Genomic DNA, 14,849 nt, shown 5'->3' on the forward strand with positions numbered 1-14,849 from the left:
GCGAGTCTAGCGGAATCTGGAAGGAGGTCAGACTATACTTGCCTGCAATTAAGGGGAGGGTTGTGGGGAGATAAGAGCAAGCAATAAACAAACAGGGTCATTAGGTGCCCCGAGCTATTGCAGAAAAGGACTTCTTGACCCTCAGTAAACTTATGGAAAATTTCGGGCAGTATTCCCTATGGGGTGGGGCTATGGCTCCCCTTTTGGGAACTGGAGCTCTGCCATCACTTATCACAGATATGCACATGAGGGCAGCAGGAAGAATCCCCCACTTTCTGGGCTTTTCCCCTGGATCAGTGTTTCCAAAACTTGGGTCTCCGCTGCTTTTGGACTTCCCATCACCCCAGCGCCTGGTCCTGCTAGCTAGAGATGGTGGAAGTTGTAGTCCGAAAAACAGCAGGAGGCTTGGGTTTGGCAAACCCTGTCCTAGAGGGACACACGGTATCACCCCCCCCCCGTGCATTCATTCCTCACAGGCCATAGAATCATAGAAGGGACCCCTGGGTGTTATCTAGTCAACCCCCCCTGCGATGCTGAGATCACAGCTCACAAATCCCAGACGGAGAGTCAAGAGGTCATCTCCTTTTCAAAAGACCTACATTGGCTCCCAGTATGTTTCCGGGCACAATTCAAAGTGTTGGTGCTGACCTTTAAAGCCCTAAATAGCCTCGGTCCTATATATCTGAAGGAGCGTCTCCACCCCCATCGTTCAGCCCGGACACAGAGATCCAGCGATGAAGGCCTTCTGGCGGTTCCCTCCCTGCGAGAAGTGAGGTTACAGGGAACCAGGTAGAGGGCCTTCTCAGTAGTGGCACCTGCCCTGTGGAACGCCCTCCCACCACATGTCAAAGAGAACAACAATCACCAGACTTTTAGAAGACATCTGAAGGCAGCCCTGTTTAGGTAAGCTTTTAATGTTTGATATATCATTGTTGTTTAGTTGTTTAGCTGTGTCCGATTCTTCGTGACCCCCTGGACCAGAGCACGCCAGGCCCTCCTGTCTTCCACTGCCTCCCGCAGTTTGGTCAAACTCATGCTGGTAGCTTCGCAAACACTATCCCACCATCTCATCCCCTTCTCCTTGTGCCCTCCATCTTTCCCAACATCAGGGTCTTTTCCAGGGAGTCTTCTCTTCTCATGAGGTGGCCAAGGTCTTGGAGCCTCAGCTTTGATGCATTACTGCATTTTAATATTTTGTTGGAAGCCGCCCAGAGTGGCTGGGGAAGCCCAGCCAGATGGGCGGGGTATAAATAATAAATAATTGTTGTTGTTGTTGTTGTTGTGATGCTCCCCAGAGAGCTGGCCCTGAAACATCTCACCCTAATTCAACGGGCAAAGTGGTTGGAACTTCCTGGATAGCTCGGTTGGTTGGAGTGTGATGCCAATCACAAGCAAGGTTGCAGGTCCTGTGACTCTCTCTTTACGAAGCCGGGTGGTCCTCAACACCCACACACCCACCCCTTGCCAACCCCTGCCAGGGAATCCCATCTCTTTGGGAACCCCTGGCCTAGGGAATGGTGAGCTCCATTGCTCTAACTCAGAGTAAGGCAGCTTTCTGTTTCCAACAAGCCAGAGTTGTGTCATTTGCTTCTGGGGCGGGTCGCCCGGCACCCCCACCCCCCATCACCACACAGCCTGGTGACCAAGTTAGAAAGCGGATCCTGTCAGGCGCCCAGCTCCCTCCGAGCTCAGTCGGGGAGAAGCGTCCCGTGCAATCGATGTGACAAGAGGACGAGGAGACGCGGGAGGTGACGGTTTCCGCTCCAGCGTCCCAGTTGGAGCAAGGACGTGAGGAGCGCTCCCTCCAGCGAGACGGGATCATGCACGAGCGCACAGCGCACGCAGCCAAGAAGAAACTACCCTCCTGCCACTCTCCAGTGAGAGCGGGACTGTGGCGGGTCGTCACTGTCACCCAGGCTGAGCTGAGCTGGCGGTTGGAGTGCGCTGGGAGGGAAGCAGGAAGACAAGGCAAAGTCACCAAGTCTCGCCCCGTCTTGCACAGACCGCTCCTCTGAGGCCGGCCAAACTGCCTCGCTTCTGTCCGGAAAACCCTGCCTTATAGTGAGCCAGACCAGTGGTCCATCTAGTTCAGTATTGCCTGCTCAGACTGGCAGCGACTCTCCTGGGTTTCAGGCAGACACACAACCCCTGCCTTAACTGGAGGAGGAAGAGTGAGCCGCCTGCGTCCAAAGAGGGGCTCTTCCTCTTCCCCAGGGGAACCTGGTGTTTAAAAATCCCAAAAGCCTGAACGATGGAACGTTCCTCGACTATGGGCTTATCTTCCTTCTACGTCAGAGCTTTAAAATGCAGTGCTCTTTCTTTTCTCTGGAGCCTTCCCTGCAGAAACCTGCTCTTTAAAGCGGAATCGGAACAAATGGCAATCCATGGGCAAACCAAATTGCCATACAGTGGTACCTCGGGTTACATATGCTTCAGGTTACAGACTCTGCTAACCCAGAAATAGTGCTTCAGGTTAAGAACTTTGCTTCAGGATAAGAACAGAAATCGGGATCCGGCGGCGCAGCGGCAGCAGGAGGCCCCATTAGTTAAAGTGGTGCTTTAGGTTAAGAACAGTTTCAGGTTAAGTACGGACCTCCGGAACGAATTAAGTACTTAACCCGAGGTACCACTGTATATATATTTTTTGCGATTCTGCTTGAAACAGCTGGGTTTTTTCCAAAAGAGAAAGAACAAGTGGACACAGAGCTTTAAACCTCTTATTGAAGAAGCCATGCCTTTGGAGGAAACTAGGGAACTTGCTCCCAAAGGTGGCAAGAGGAGGAGGAGGAGAGGGCGATCGATGGCTCCCAGGCACCATGGCTCTGCTCTGCCTCCGTGCTCAGAGGCAGTGAGGCTTCTGAGTGCCAGTTGCTGGAAGCCACAAAGAGGTGGACGAGGGAGCGCAACCAGTTTGAAACCCCAAGGTCTGCCACTGCCACAGGAGGGGACAGGGTTCTTGGCCTGGAATCCTGTTTGCAGATTTCCAACAGCAACAACAGCAGCAACAACAAGCCTGGGTGGCTTACAGCATATATCTAAACATAATAAAACATCAAACGTTAAAAACTTCCCGACACAGGGCTGCCTTCAGATGTCTTCTAAAAGTTATATACAATGGTACTTCTACTTATAGGGAAGCGGGTGGCACTGTGGGTTAAACCACAGAGCCTAGGACTTGCCGATCAGAAGGTCGGCGGTTCGAATCCCCACGACGGGGTGAGCTCCCGTCACTCGGTCCCTGCTCCTGCCAACCTAGCAGTTCAAAAGCACTTCAAAAGTGCAAGTAGATCAATAGGTACCGTTCCGGCAGGAAGGTAAAGGGCGTTTCCGTGCGCTGCTCTGGTTCGCCAGAAGTGGCTTAGTCATGCTGGCCACATGACCCAGAAGCTGTACGCCGGCTCCCTCGGCCAATAAAGCAAGATGAGCGCCGCAACCCCAGAGTCAGCCACGACTGGACCTAGCTGTCAGGGGTCCCTTTACCTTTACCTCTACTTATGGATGTGATCTGTTCCGGGGTTGCCATTTGCACCCTGAAAAGTCCATAAATAGAGTGCCGCTTCTGCATGTTCGCATGACGCAATAGAGCGCTCCTGCGCATGCGTGAAGCGCACAGAACACTTATGTGCATGCACACGTGGCAGAAGTATACACTTCTGGGTTTGCCGGGTTTGCAACCCGAAAATCTGCAGCATGAACCTAACGCAACTACAGGTATGACTGTAGGTTTTTTTAGCTCCTTGGCATCTGCTGGGAGGGCGTTCCACAGGGCGGGTGCCACCACTGAGAAGGCCCTCTGCCTGGTTTCCTGTAACTTGGCTTCTCGTAGCGAGGGAACCTCCAGAAGGCCCTCAGAGGTGGACCTCAGTGTCCGGGCAGAACGATGGAGGTGGAGACGCTCCTTCAGAAGTGTCTTTTTGGCCGCCGTGAGAACAGAATGCTGGACTAGATAGACCAATGGCCTGATCCAGCAGTCTCTTCTGAGGCTCTTTGGGGTATTCTGCTGCCAGCTGACCTGCCCATCCTTGCCTCTTTGAAGAAGCACGGCAGAGCTCAGCCCTGGGCACTTGTGCCCTGACAAACTCTCTTTCCGCAGTGTCGCATCAGCGCAGCCACGACGCCCTTCCTGAAACCGGCTCGGCAGGGATGTGAAGAGACAGGGCCGAATGCAGGCTGGCACCTCGATGGCACCCTTCCCCGAGGGGGCCGGTCACCCGACAGGTGTAGAAGCAGGACGTCAATCGGGCTGACAGTCCTCTGCCAAGCGCAGCAGTTCCTTGCGGAGCGGGTGGAGGCCTCACGCGGATGACACAGTCTGGACGTGCCGTGGTGGGGGCTGGGGAGGAGGGGGACACACACGGCTGCTGTGGTGCTGGGTCTGGCAAGCACTGCAAGGACCCGCCCTTCCCAATCGACGGCACCCATTCTGCAGCCCCCGTTTGACGCGCCATCAGCCGGCACCCAGAGAGCAACCCAACGCTTTTTGCTTGGGTGCCTGAATGACCCAAAGCTTTGGGTACGGGGGCACACATGGGTGCAAAAGTGGGCGCAGAATGATCAGGGGCCTGTGCTGGATTTGTTGTTGGCTTTTAGTTGTTTAGCGGTGTCCCCCTCTTCGTGACGCCCTGGACCAGAGCACGCCAGGCACTCCTGTCTTTCACTGCCTCCCTCATGCTAGTAGCTTTGAGAACACTGTCCCACCATCTCGTCCTCTGCCGTCCCCTTCTCCTTGTGCCCTCCATCTTTCCCAACATCAGGGTCTTTTCCAGGGAGTCTTCTCTTCTCATGAGGTGGCCAAAGTATTGGAGTCTCATCTTCACGATCTGTCCTTCCAGTGAGCACTCAGGGCTGATTTCCTTCAGAATGGAGAGGTTGGATCTTCTTGCAGTCCATGGGACTCTCAAGAGTCTCTTCCAGCACCATAATTCAAAAGCATCCATTCTTCGGCGATCAGCCTTCTTTATGGTCCAGCTCTCACTTCCATACATCACTACTGGGAAAACCAGAGCTTTGACTATACGGACCTTTGTTGGCAAGGTGATTTCTCTGCTTTTTAAGATGCTGATTTAAGTGCTAGATTTACGTATAAGCTTAACAAGCTCTAGCTTAGGGCCCCACTCTCTTGGGGGCCCCCAAAAAATTTAAAGGGAAAAAACTGGATGTACATTTCCAAAATATAAGATAAAAAACAAATAAAATAAAAACTACATACAGCAACCGTGTTTTGTGTTGTGTTGGCTCCTCGGATGTAAGTCATGGGCCCCGCCTGCTAGCCTGCTCCCTAAAGTATCACCGGTTTGCTCCTTTCTATATATTGGGTGCCTACATTCTAAATGGACTGGTTGCATGACAACGTATGCAAATGGCTTGAGATATGTACAGTGGTATCTTGGGTTACAGACACTTCAGGTTACAGACTCCACTAACCCAGAAATAGTGCTTCAGGTTAAGAACTTTGCTTCAGGATGAGAACAGAAATCGTGCTCTGGCAGTGCGGCGGCAGCAGGAGGCCCCATTAGCTAAAGTGGTGCTTCATGTTAAGAACAGTTTCAGGTTAAGAACAGACCTCCAGAACAATTTAAGTTCTTAACCCGAGGTACCACTGTATTAGGTCAATCAATGACCATATAGCATCTATTCAACACAAAAACCAGTGACAATTTGTTGTGGACAAAGGACAGCTGGACATAGAAAGGGCCCCATTACCGTCAGTAGCTGAGGGCCGCATCAAATCCAGCCCTGATCAGGGGCAGTTAATTCCCAAGGAGGGGCCATGGGCCTGATCCAGGAGGCTCGTCTCATGTTCTTACGGCCGAAAGCGAGGGGGGGTCTTGCTAGCAGGATTACGCATTGCACCCCATCCGTGGATGGGTAGTTGGGTACCCAAATGGATGACAGGCGGGTCATAAAGTGTTTTAAACAATGAAGAAATGATCCAATAGCCCTCTAAAGGCTCACTAAACATTTGCACATTTCTTCTCCATGCTTAGAAAACTCGTATTGCGGGGGGGGGGGGGGGTGGACTAGATGGCATTTGGGTTCCCTCCCAGCTCGAGGATTCTCTGCTCCTAGGATTGAGGCATCAACAGGGCCCATTAGAAGCTGGGAGGCGCTGAGAGGCAAGGGGGGGGGTAGCCAACGCCCCTTTCAGATCTTTGTAGATCTTTGCAGGGCTCCTCTTATCTCTGGCATGCAGAGAAGCCGGGAAGTCAGGATTCTTTGCCTGAGCCCATGACCTATGGCTGACCCGGGGGGAGGGCAGAAAGGCTTCTCCCTGGAGCACCCCAAGTCCCCTGCCAGCCACACCTTTGAGGCACAGAGGGCTGCCAGAATGGGACGGCTTCTTCTTCTTCTTCTTCCTCTTCTTCTTCCTCTTCTTCTTCCTCTTCTTCTTCTTCTTCTTCTTCTTCTTCTTCTTCTGCGATCCCTCGTAGTCGAGGAAGATTGTCTTCCATAAACACAGTTTTAGCAGTAAGTCTGTAAGTGACTGTGGAGGCCAGTTCTGGATCCAGACGTCCTTCCACAGTGGGGACATTGGTTTCTGGGCGGGAGTTGATCCCGGTGTGGATTTGCCAAGCGTGCCTTCCTCCTAGCACGTTTCTCCCTTGCATCCTGAGTTCGAGTGTCTTCAAAGCCCATGACACCTTTGGTCAAGGCTGTTCTCCAAGTGGAGCACTCACAGGCAAGTGTTTCCCAATTGTTGGTGTTTATACTACATTTTTTTAGATTTGCCTTGAGAGAGTCTTTAAACCTCTTTTGTTGACCACCAGCATTACGCTTTCCATTTTTAAGTTTGGAATAGAGTAGTTGCTTTAGAAGACGATCATCAGGCATCTGCCCAACATGACCAGTCCAACGAAGTTGACGTTGAAGAATCATTGCTTCAACACTGGTGATCTTTGCTTCTTCCAGGACACTGGCATTAGTTCGTCTGCCTTCCCACAAGGGTCCTGAGGTCTGAGAGTGCAGCTTTCTCCCGATTGAAGTGCAGAGTGTTTGAGGACCTGGACATTCGCAGGGAAATCAAAATGCTTCTTTACAAAGCTATTGTAGAATGGGACAGCAGGTTTGCCTCCGCTGCAATGCACCACCAGGTTGGCATTGCAGGGGCCCAGCAGCCAGGACAGAAAAGGCCCCTCCTTCCTGGCTTCTGCTCTCCAAAGGCTCAGGAACCAGCTGGGGAGCTGATGGTGGGGGCGGCTGGGGCACCCTGCGAGCATCTAGCACATGGGTAGGCAAACTAAGGCCAGATCTGGCCCAATCGCCTTCTAAATCTGGCCCATGGACGGTCCAGGAATCAGCGTGTTTTTACATGAGTAGAATGTGTCCTTTTATTTAAAATGCATCTCTGAGTTATTTGTGGGGCATAGGAATTCATTCATATTTTTTTTCCAAAATGTAGTCCGGCCCCCCACAAGATCTGAGGGACAGTGGACCGGCCCCCTGCTGAAAAAGTTTGCTGACCCCTGAACTAGCAGGACGCAGCATCCCACGGGAGTCTAGCCCATGATGGTGGCTTTGCTGAGCTGGGACAGCTCCACACTCCGTGAGATTCAGGCCAGCGATACCTGCCCAGGGATGGTTGCAGCTCTACAGAAATCAAAGGATGTCAGGAACCAGACAGCCAGGGCTTATCATCACGTACCTTTTTGCCCCACTCTTTCCAGGCACAAGTCTGCACTTAAAAGCATTTTCGTCTTTGCTCCAGAGCTTTTCCCACAACCCCCCCTCCACTCTTTAGTGCTCAACTGGAGCAAACAGCAATTCAGGGTTTCCATGGACTGATGTTTGCTCCGACTGAGCGCTAAAGAGTGTGTTTTCACAGGGAAAGCTCTGGAGCAAAAAAAGAGGGGATGCTCGGACACAGAGCTTTAAAGTGCAGGCCATGCATGGAAAGAGTGGAGGAAAGGGAAGTGTGGCGTAATGGTTAGAGTGTCAGACTAGGACCTGGGAGAGGGCAAGGTTCAAATCCCCCTCCACTGGGGACCTTGGGGGGGCAGTCACTGCCTCTCTCAGCCTAACCTACATCACAGGGTTGTTGTGGGGACTAAATGAGGAGAAATATGGCAGTCCCCAGAGAGGCAGTGTGGTGGAGTGGTTAGAGTGTCAGACTAGGACCTGGGAGAGACCAGTTTTCAAATCCCCACTCAGCCATGAAGCTCGCTGGGGGGCCTTGGGGGGGGGGCCAGTCACTGCCTCTTTCAACCCAGCCTACCTCACAGGGCTCTTGTGATGCTAAAACAGGGAGGACTATGCAAGCCACGTTGTGCTCTTTAGAGGCAAAAAAATCAGGGAATGAAAATGCATTTGGTCCATCCATACGCAAACTAGGCTTTAAAAGGCCTCTAGCTGTTGGCTGCTTCTGAACAGCTTTGAGCACAGATGCGTTTCTGTGAAATGCGATATATAAATAAATAGGCTGCGACTTGTACATTTTGCACCCAGTCGGGGCCCGTCTGCTGCCTCCAGTACAAACTTCACGTGCCTGGCAGCATTGAGGGGAAGGGTGCCAGCATGGCTGAGGGAACGTCCCCCACTCTGTGAAATAACCACGGGTGCAAGCAGGGCCGGATTGAGGTTTGGTGAGGCCCTCAGCTCCTGAAGGTCATGGGGCCCTTGATATGTCCAGCTGCCCTTTGTCCACAACAAATTGTCACAGGTTTTTTTTGTGTCGAATATATGCTATATGGAAATTTATGGACCTAATAGGTATCTCAAGCCATTTGCACATAACAAAATATATATTTTATCAAAGTAATTGTTGAAAAGTCCATTCAGAATGCAAATTCCATACAGAATGTAGGCACCCTACAAGGAGCAAACCAGTGATATTTTAGGGAGCAGGCTAGCAGGCGGGGCCCATAACTTACATCATAGGAGCCTACACAACACAAAACACGGTTGCTGCATGTAGGTTTTATTATACAGTGGTGCCTCGCAAGACGAAATTAATTCGTTCCGCGAGTCTTTACGTCTTGCGATGTTTTTCGTCTTGCGACGCACGGTCCGTCGCAACTGCGCCTCTTCAAGCGGCTTTAAGAAAAAAGCGAACAAACTCGCAAGACGTTTTCATCTTGCGAAGCAAGCCCATAGGGAAATTCGTCTAGCGAAGCAACGCAAAAACCAAAAAACCCTTTCGTCTAGCGAGTTTTCCGTTTTGCGAGGCATTCGTCTTGCGGGGCACCACTGTATTTGTTTTTTTATCTTATATTTTGGAAATGTACATCCAGTTTGTTTTTCCTTTAATTTTTTTGCGGGCCCCCAAGAGAGTGGGGCCCTAAGCTAGAGCTTGTTTAGCTTATACGTAAATCCGGCACTGGGTGCGAGGCATCTTCCTCCACCTGTTTTGCCAGGAAAACGGGCCATTTCCATCCGGATGGGCAGCATGCAAGTCGTTCTCAAAGGAGACGAGGGAATCCCATTCTGGAGTGAGGCTTGAAATATGGGAAGCTGCTCTGCTCTGAGTCCCTCCAGCCGTACCCGGAGATGTCAGGAATTGAACCTGGGGCATTCTGCATGCAAGGCAGATGTCCTGCGGCTGAGAAGCAGCCCTTCCCTGGCTGGAGGAGTCCTGGGAGGAGGGGTGCTGCTCAGAGGGGGCACCCTGAGCCCTGGGACAGAGTCACAGACTGGTAGGGCCCTCCTGATTGCCTGCAGAAGAACCCCGGTTCACTCCCTATCAAAACCAGGCAGGGCTGAGGGACGCCCCCTGTCTGAGAGCCCCCACCAGGAGCTGATGGAAGTGTCACCCAGAGCTCAATGGACCAGTTTGGGAGGTGAGGGCATTGGTTTGTTCTTGTTTTCATTAGGTACATTGCAGTTTCATTCTGTGAACCTGCCCTGAGTTCTTCGGACGAAAGGTAGAACACAAATTAAATAAAGATGGTCTGACTCTGTCTGAGGCAGCTGCTTCCTCTGGTCCCATTTCATCGAACTGACCTGGGGCTCGAGAGAGAGGAGTTCCTCAAGGCTCTGCAATATACACCCAGCATGGGACACGGTGGTGCTGTGGTCTAAACCACTGAGCCTCTTGGGCTTGTCAATCAGTTCGAATCCACACGACGGGGTGAGCTCCCATTGCTCTGTCCCTGCTCCTGCCAACCTAGCACTTTGAAAGCATGCCAGCGCAAGTAGATAAATAGGTACTGTTGTGGCGGGAAGGTAAATGGTGTTTCCATGCGCTCTGGTTTCCACCACAGTGTCCTGTTGCCCCAGAAGTGGCTTAGTCCTGCTGGCCACATGACCCAGAAAGCTGTCTGTGGACAAATGCCGGCTCCCTCGGCCTGAAAGCGAGATGAACGCTGCAACCCCACAGTCGCCTTTGACTGGACTTAGCTGTCCAGGGGTCCTTTACCTTCTTTACCTTTACCCATGGTGGGCCACCCAGAGGGCAGTCAAATGCCAACACCCGAAGCCCCTCTCTTGCTGGACTAGATGCGGCCGGATCCAGCAGACCCTCCTAATGTTCTTATGACATGCATGCAGTCTGCTGGGTGCATATCTGTGCATATGGACTCCCCACTGTGCTTGTCTGGGGCGGGGGGACAGGACCCTCTGCTTCTTCAGAGGGGCCAGGCAAGAGGTGAGGGGTTGCAGAGAGAGAGGGCGGAAATATGAGAGACAGGAGCAGACCTGCCGAGGCATCTGGCTCTCGGAGCCGGCCTTGGCCCCAGGGACAGCAAGGCTCCTAAATCCCAGGGTAAGCACAGAGACACCCCCCACTCCCCACCCCCTAAGCAGCTCGCAGCAAAACAGCCCCAGCCAAACCCTCAACAACAAGCCGCCTGAGTCACGGGGCTGGGTGGGTGGCAAACAACACAGCCCCGGCAAGAGGCGGCATAGACAGCTCTGTACACCCACAACCCACAACCGTCACCATGGCAGAAAGTGAGCAGGAGCAGGAGGAGGGTGGCTTTCAAAGAGGACTGAGCAAATTCATGGAGCAGGAGAGAGCTCTGCGTAGCTGCTAGCTGTTGTGCTCACCTATAGCCACCTATAGCTAGGGACGCGGGTGGCGCTGTGGGTTAAACCACAGAGCCTAGGGCTTGCCGATCAGAAGGTCAACGGTTCAAATCCCCGCAATGGGGTGAGCTCCTGTTGCTCGGTTCCTGCTCCTGCCAACCTAGCAGTTCGAAAGCACGTCAAAGTGCAAGTAGATAAATAGGTACCACTCCGGCAGGAAGGTAAACGGCGTTTCTGTGCGCAGCTCTGGTTCGCCAGAAGCGGCTTCATCATGCTGGCCACATGACCCGGAAGCTGTATGCCGGCTCCCTCGGCCAGTAAAGTGAGATGAGTGCCGCAACCCCAGAGTCGGCCACGACTGGACCTAATGGTCAGGGGTCCCTTTACCTTTATAGCCAGTGGCGTAGCAGGGTCAGGTGGTGCCCGGGGCAGAAAATTTATTGTCACCCACCCCCCACATTGAAATCTTTTCACTGAGCTTTTTTGGGGGGGATTCCAGGGTTTGCCAAAGTTGTTCAGCTTTTTGCTCCAGAGTTTCCTCCCCCCTCCACTTGTTTTCTCGCCTGCCTGCTTCGCATCCTCTCCCCGCATGCCTCCTCCACCAGCCCGGGAGCGCGGGGCTGTATAAATGAAGGCGGAAGGGGGGGGGACACGCCGCAGCTCCCGCCCTTCCCCAGATGGATCGGGGTAGGTGGGAGTCGGGGGCGGGTGATGCGCTGAATGTCAGCCGCCTTGATGACACCTGGGGTGGTTCGCCCCCTACCACCCCCACCTTGCTCCGCCCCTGCACATAGCTCAGCTGCTAGGGCATGAAGCTCTTCAGGGTTGTGGGTTCGAGTTCCACATTGGGCAAAAGAGTCCTGCTTTGCAGGGGGGTTGGACCAGATGACCCTCGCGGTCCCTTCCCGTTCTACGATTCTGGGATGGCTACGCTTTGCTCTCCACAGTCAGAGGCAGCCGTGCTTCTGAATCCCAGTAGCTGCAAACCGTAGGATGGGAGAGGTGCTCTCGTGCTCGCTGGTTCCCCACAGACACCTGTGAGAACAGAATGCTGGGCTGGGTGAGCCATTGGCCTAATCCAGCAGGATTATCGTTAAGATCTTACGTGGCAAGGCAGGAGCTGGCTCTCACCGAACACACCAGGCAGGGCGTGTGAGGATGGGGGGAACAGGGGCCCACCTGAGCCCAGAAGCACCTTCCTTTCAGCTCCAGGGTCCCGAAGGTATGAAAAGCTGCCCACCTTTCAGATTTGGTTTTGGGCAAATGGCAGTGAAACTCTTCTCCTGAGTAGGGCCAGGAGAAGTCAGAGCACCAAGAGCACTTTGGGGCATGCGCAGAATGCCTTCTGTCCTCAGAGCCTGCCTGGGGGGCCATGCTGGTGATCCCAGCACCCTCTCCCCCATGGCAACCGGGCAGGGCAAGCAGATGCCTCTCCCTGTCCTGGGTGCCCATGGGGAGGGCAGGCAGTGGGCAGGGCTGGTTACCAGTCCCCCCGAAAGAGACCCCAGCCAGCGCCCAATGCAAACCATGGCACTTTGCTTTCCTGCCTTGTTTTAGTACCATATGTTTTTATCTGCTCACGTGCCCTTTCCCTTCAACCAGTTTAAACTGCAAAGGGGAAATTCACAACCTTCCAGTATGAAGCAGCAGGAGAAAAGCCACATTTGCAGGACTGGGAAGCCTGGGGAAATGAGAGGAAAGATTCCTAAGCAATGAGAGTGTTGCAAAGTCACGGTGCCACCACTGAGAAGGCCCTTCTTCGTCCCTCCAGCCACCCCTTAGAGGGCAGGAGCGCCAGAGACAGGATCCTGGTGCAATGTGGACAAGCACATGACATGGACCCCAGGAACCCTTTGGGGGCCCCTCTGGTCTCCCCCTCCTCAGCTGGGGAGGGATTTCAAGGTCAACAAGGAGCAGCGGTCCAAGTTGAGCCTGGAAAGAAACTGGGAGCCGCCACACACAAAGAGACCCAGGCCCCAGGTCTACTGTGGGTTGCACCTGCTCCCAAGCCCTACTCAGAGTATACCCATTGAAATCAAGGGGCATGACTAAGTCCATCCATGTTAATGGCCCTAACTGTATTCAGGGCTAGCTGCAGATTCCAAATTGCCTGCAAGAGCTTTGAAGACCCAGGCAGAAAGGTGGCAGGTGGCTCAAGTAAGAAGGAAACCAGCCCCCAAGTCCCTCTGCCCCAGAGATGGGAGGGAGCTGTCTTCCTTACCTGCAGGCTGAATGGAGAGACCTCCCTGCCATGTGGCTGTCAGATGCGTTTTTTTGGCCCCAGTCAATCTTTGCACGTTTTAAATGCCCCTCTCTGGGCTCCTCTGCTACAGCCTCTCGCTCTGCCCTATGTGAGCTTGCGGGTGTGCAAATTGCCCCATGGAAAAGGCTGTCCTGCTCCTCCCAGAGGACAGCTGGTGCCCCCCCTCCCCTACGGCCGATCTGAAGCCCACTCGGTTCCTCTCCTCCTTCTCTGTCACAGCGTGTAGAAGGAGAACGTGGGAAGAACTTGCCGGTCCGGCCAACGGCTCATCTCCTCCAGCCTGCCTGTGGGAAACCAGCAAGCAGGATCGGAGCCCAAGAGGAGCGAATCTCCCCTCCTGCGGTTTCCAGCCACTGGCATTCAGAAGCGTCGCTGCCTCCGACTGGCGAGGCAGAGTCCGGCCATCCTTAATGCCTCGCAGTAACTCTTAAGACCCAGGCGAGGTGAGAAGGAGCACCTCAGAGCCTAAAAGCAACCCACATGCCGGAAAAGGAGGAGGGGGGGGAGAAACTGAGGGTGTCCACACGTGCCCCAAAGCAGGCCAGACCCCTGGGCAAGGCGCCTGCGGAACCTCGGTGAGCCAAAGGGCTCTAGTCAGCCAGCCAAGCTGCATGCAAGAGAAGAGCAGCGCCCGCTTCTCAGAACGCAACCAGAGTCATTAGAGGGGAGGCTAAGGCTACTCTTGCCGCCTCGAACCCAGTCAGAATCCAAACTGCCCTTGCACCGTCTCGTCTGAACGTTTGGCACTGCCAGATGAAGCCACGGGAGGGGGAGAGAGCGGAACGCCGAGAGGGCCTCTTGGGAAAAGAGCCCCCCAGCACCACACCGCGCGCATCTTCCGCGGAGCGCAGCTGACCCGGAGAGAAAGAGAGCGGGCGCGTAAAAGCAGCGCGCACATCAGCCCCGTCCAGTCCGCCCCGTCGGCTCCCTTGCCCCGCGGACGGTCCCGGGCAGGTGAGGAGAGGGGCGGGCGACGGAGAGCCCCGTCCCCAACCCAGGGCCCCGATCCTGGAGGGCTCCTGCCCTTCAGCAGGAGGAGGGATGGAGGGATGGATGTGCGCCCCGCTCCCCTCCCGCGAGGGCGCCTGCGGGCAACTCAGCGCCCCCCCCTTCCAGCCTGCATTTCAGCAGCAAAGCCGGCCTTCCTCTCCCCCCCCCCTCGCCCGCCCCCGGCACAGCCTGCACCCAACTCTGCCCCCCTCCCGCCCCACGGAAGGTGCCTCTGGCTGGCAGCGCAGCCCCGCCGCGGCCGCCCGTCGGGGGGCTCTCCGGCCCCGGCCGCTCCTCGCCCCGCGCCGGAGCCGCTCACCTGGACGCGCTCTTGCCGCAGCCGCCTGGCTCGGGCTGGGCTCCTCGGCTGGCGCCGCGCACGACGAGGCGGAGGCGACGAGCAGCAGCAGCAGCAGCGCCGGCCGCGGCTCCTCCTCTCTGCCGCCCGTCGGAGGGACGCGCGCAGCAGCAGCGCGCGGAGGAGGCAGGCGAGCGCCCGGGCCGCCCCCTCCCTGGCGGAGCCACTCCGGATTCCGTGCGCATCCACTGGCGCGCGCGCCGACGCTCATCCCCGCCCTCGCCGCAGCCGCAGGCTCGCCGGGCAGCCCAGTCCTCCCAGGGCGGAGGCCGTTTGGGG

General features: G+C 54.9%; 1 protein-coding gene across 1 annotated transcript in view; it reads right to left on the reverse strand.

The window, feature by feature from the left end:
• The window catches only part of PRRT4 (proline rich transmembrane protein 4), a 30,147-nt gene extending 15,504 nt beyond the window's left edge, over positions 1-14,643 (reverse strand). Inside the window, exon 1 of the mRNA XM_081022746.1 lies at positions 14,532-14,643. The gene's annotated coding sequence lies outside the window, so the exon portion shown is untranslated. The remainder of the gene's footprint in view (positions 1-14,531) is intronic.
• Between the last annotated feature and the right edge of the window lie 206 nt (positions 14,644-14,849).

Source organism: Podarcis pityusensis (assembly GCF_964106645.2).
Source record: "Podarcis pityusensis genome assembly, chromosome: 10".
Lineage (NCBI taxonomy): Eukaryota > Metazoa > Chordata > Lepidosauria > Squamata > Lacertidae > Podarcis > Podarcis pityusensis.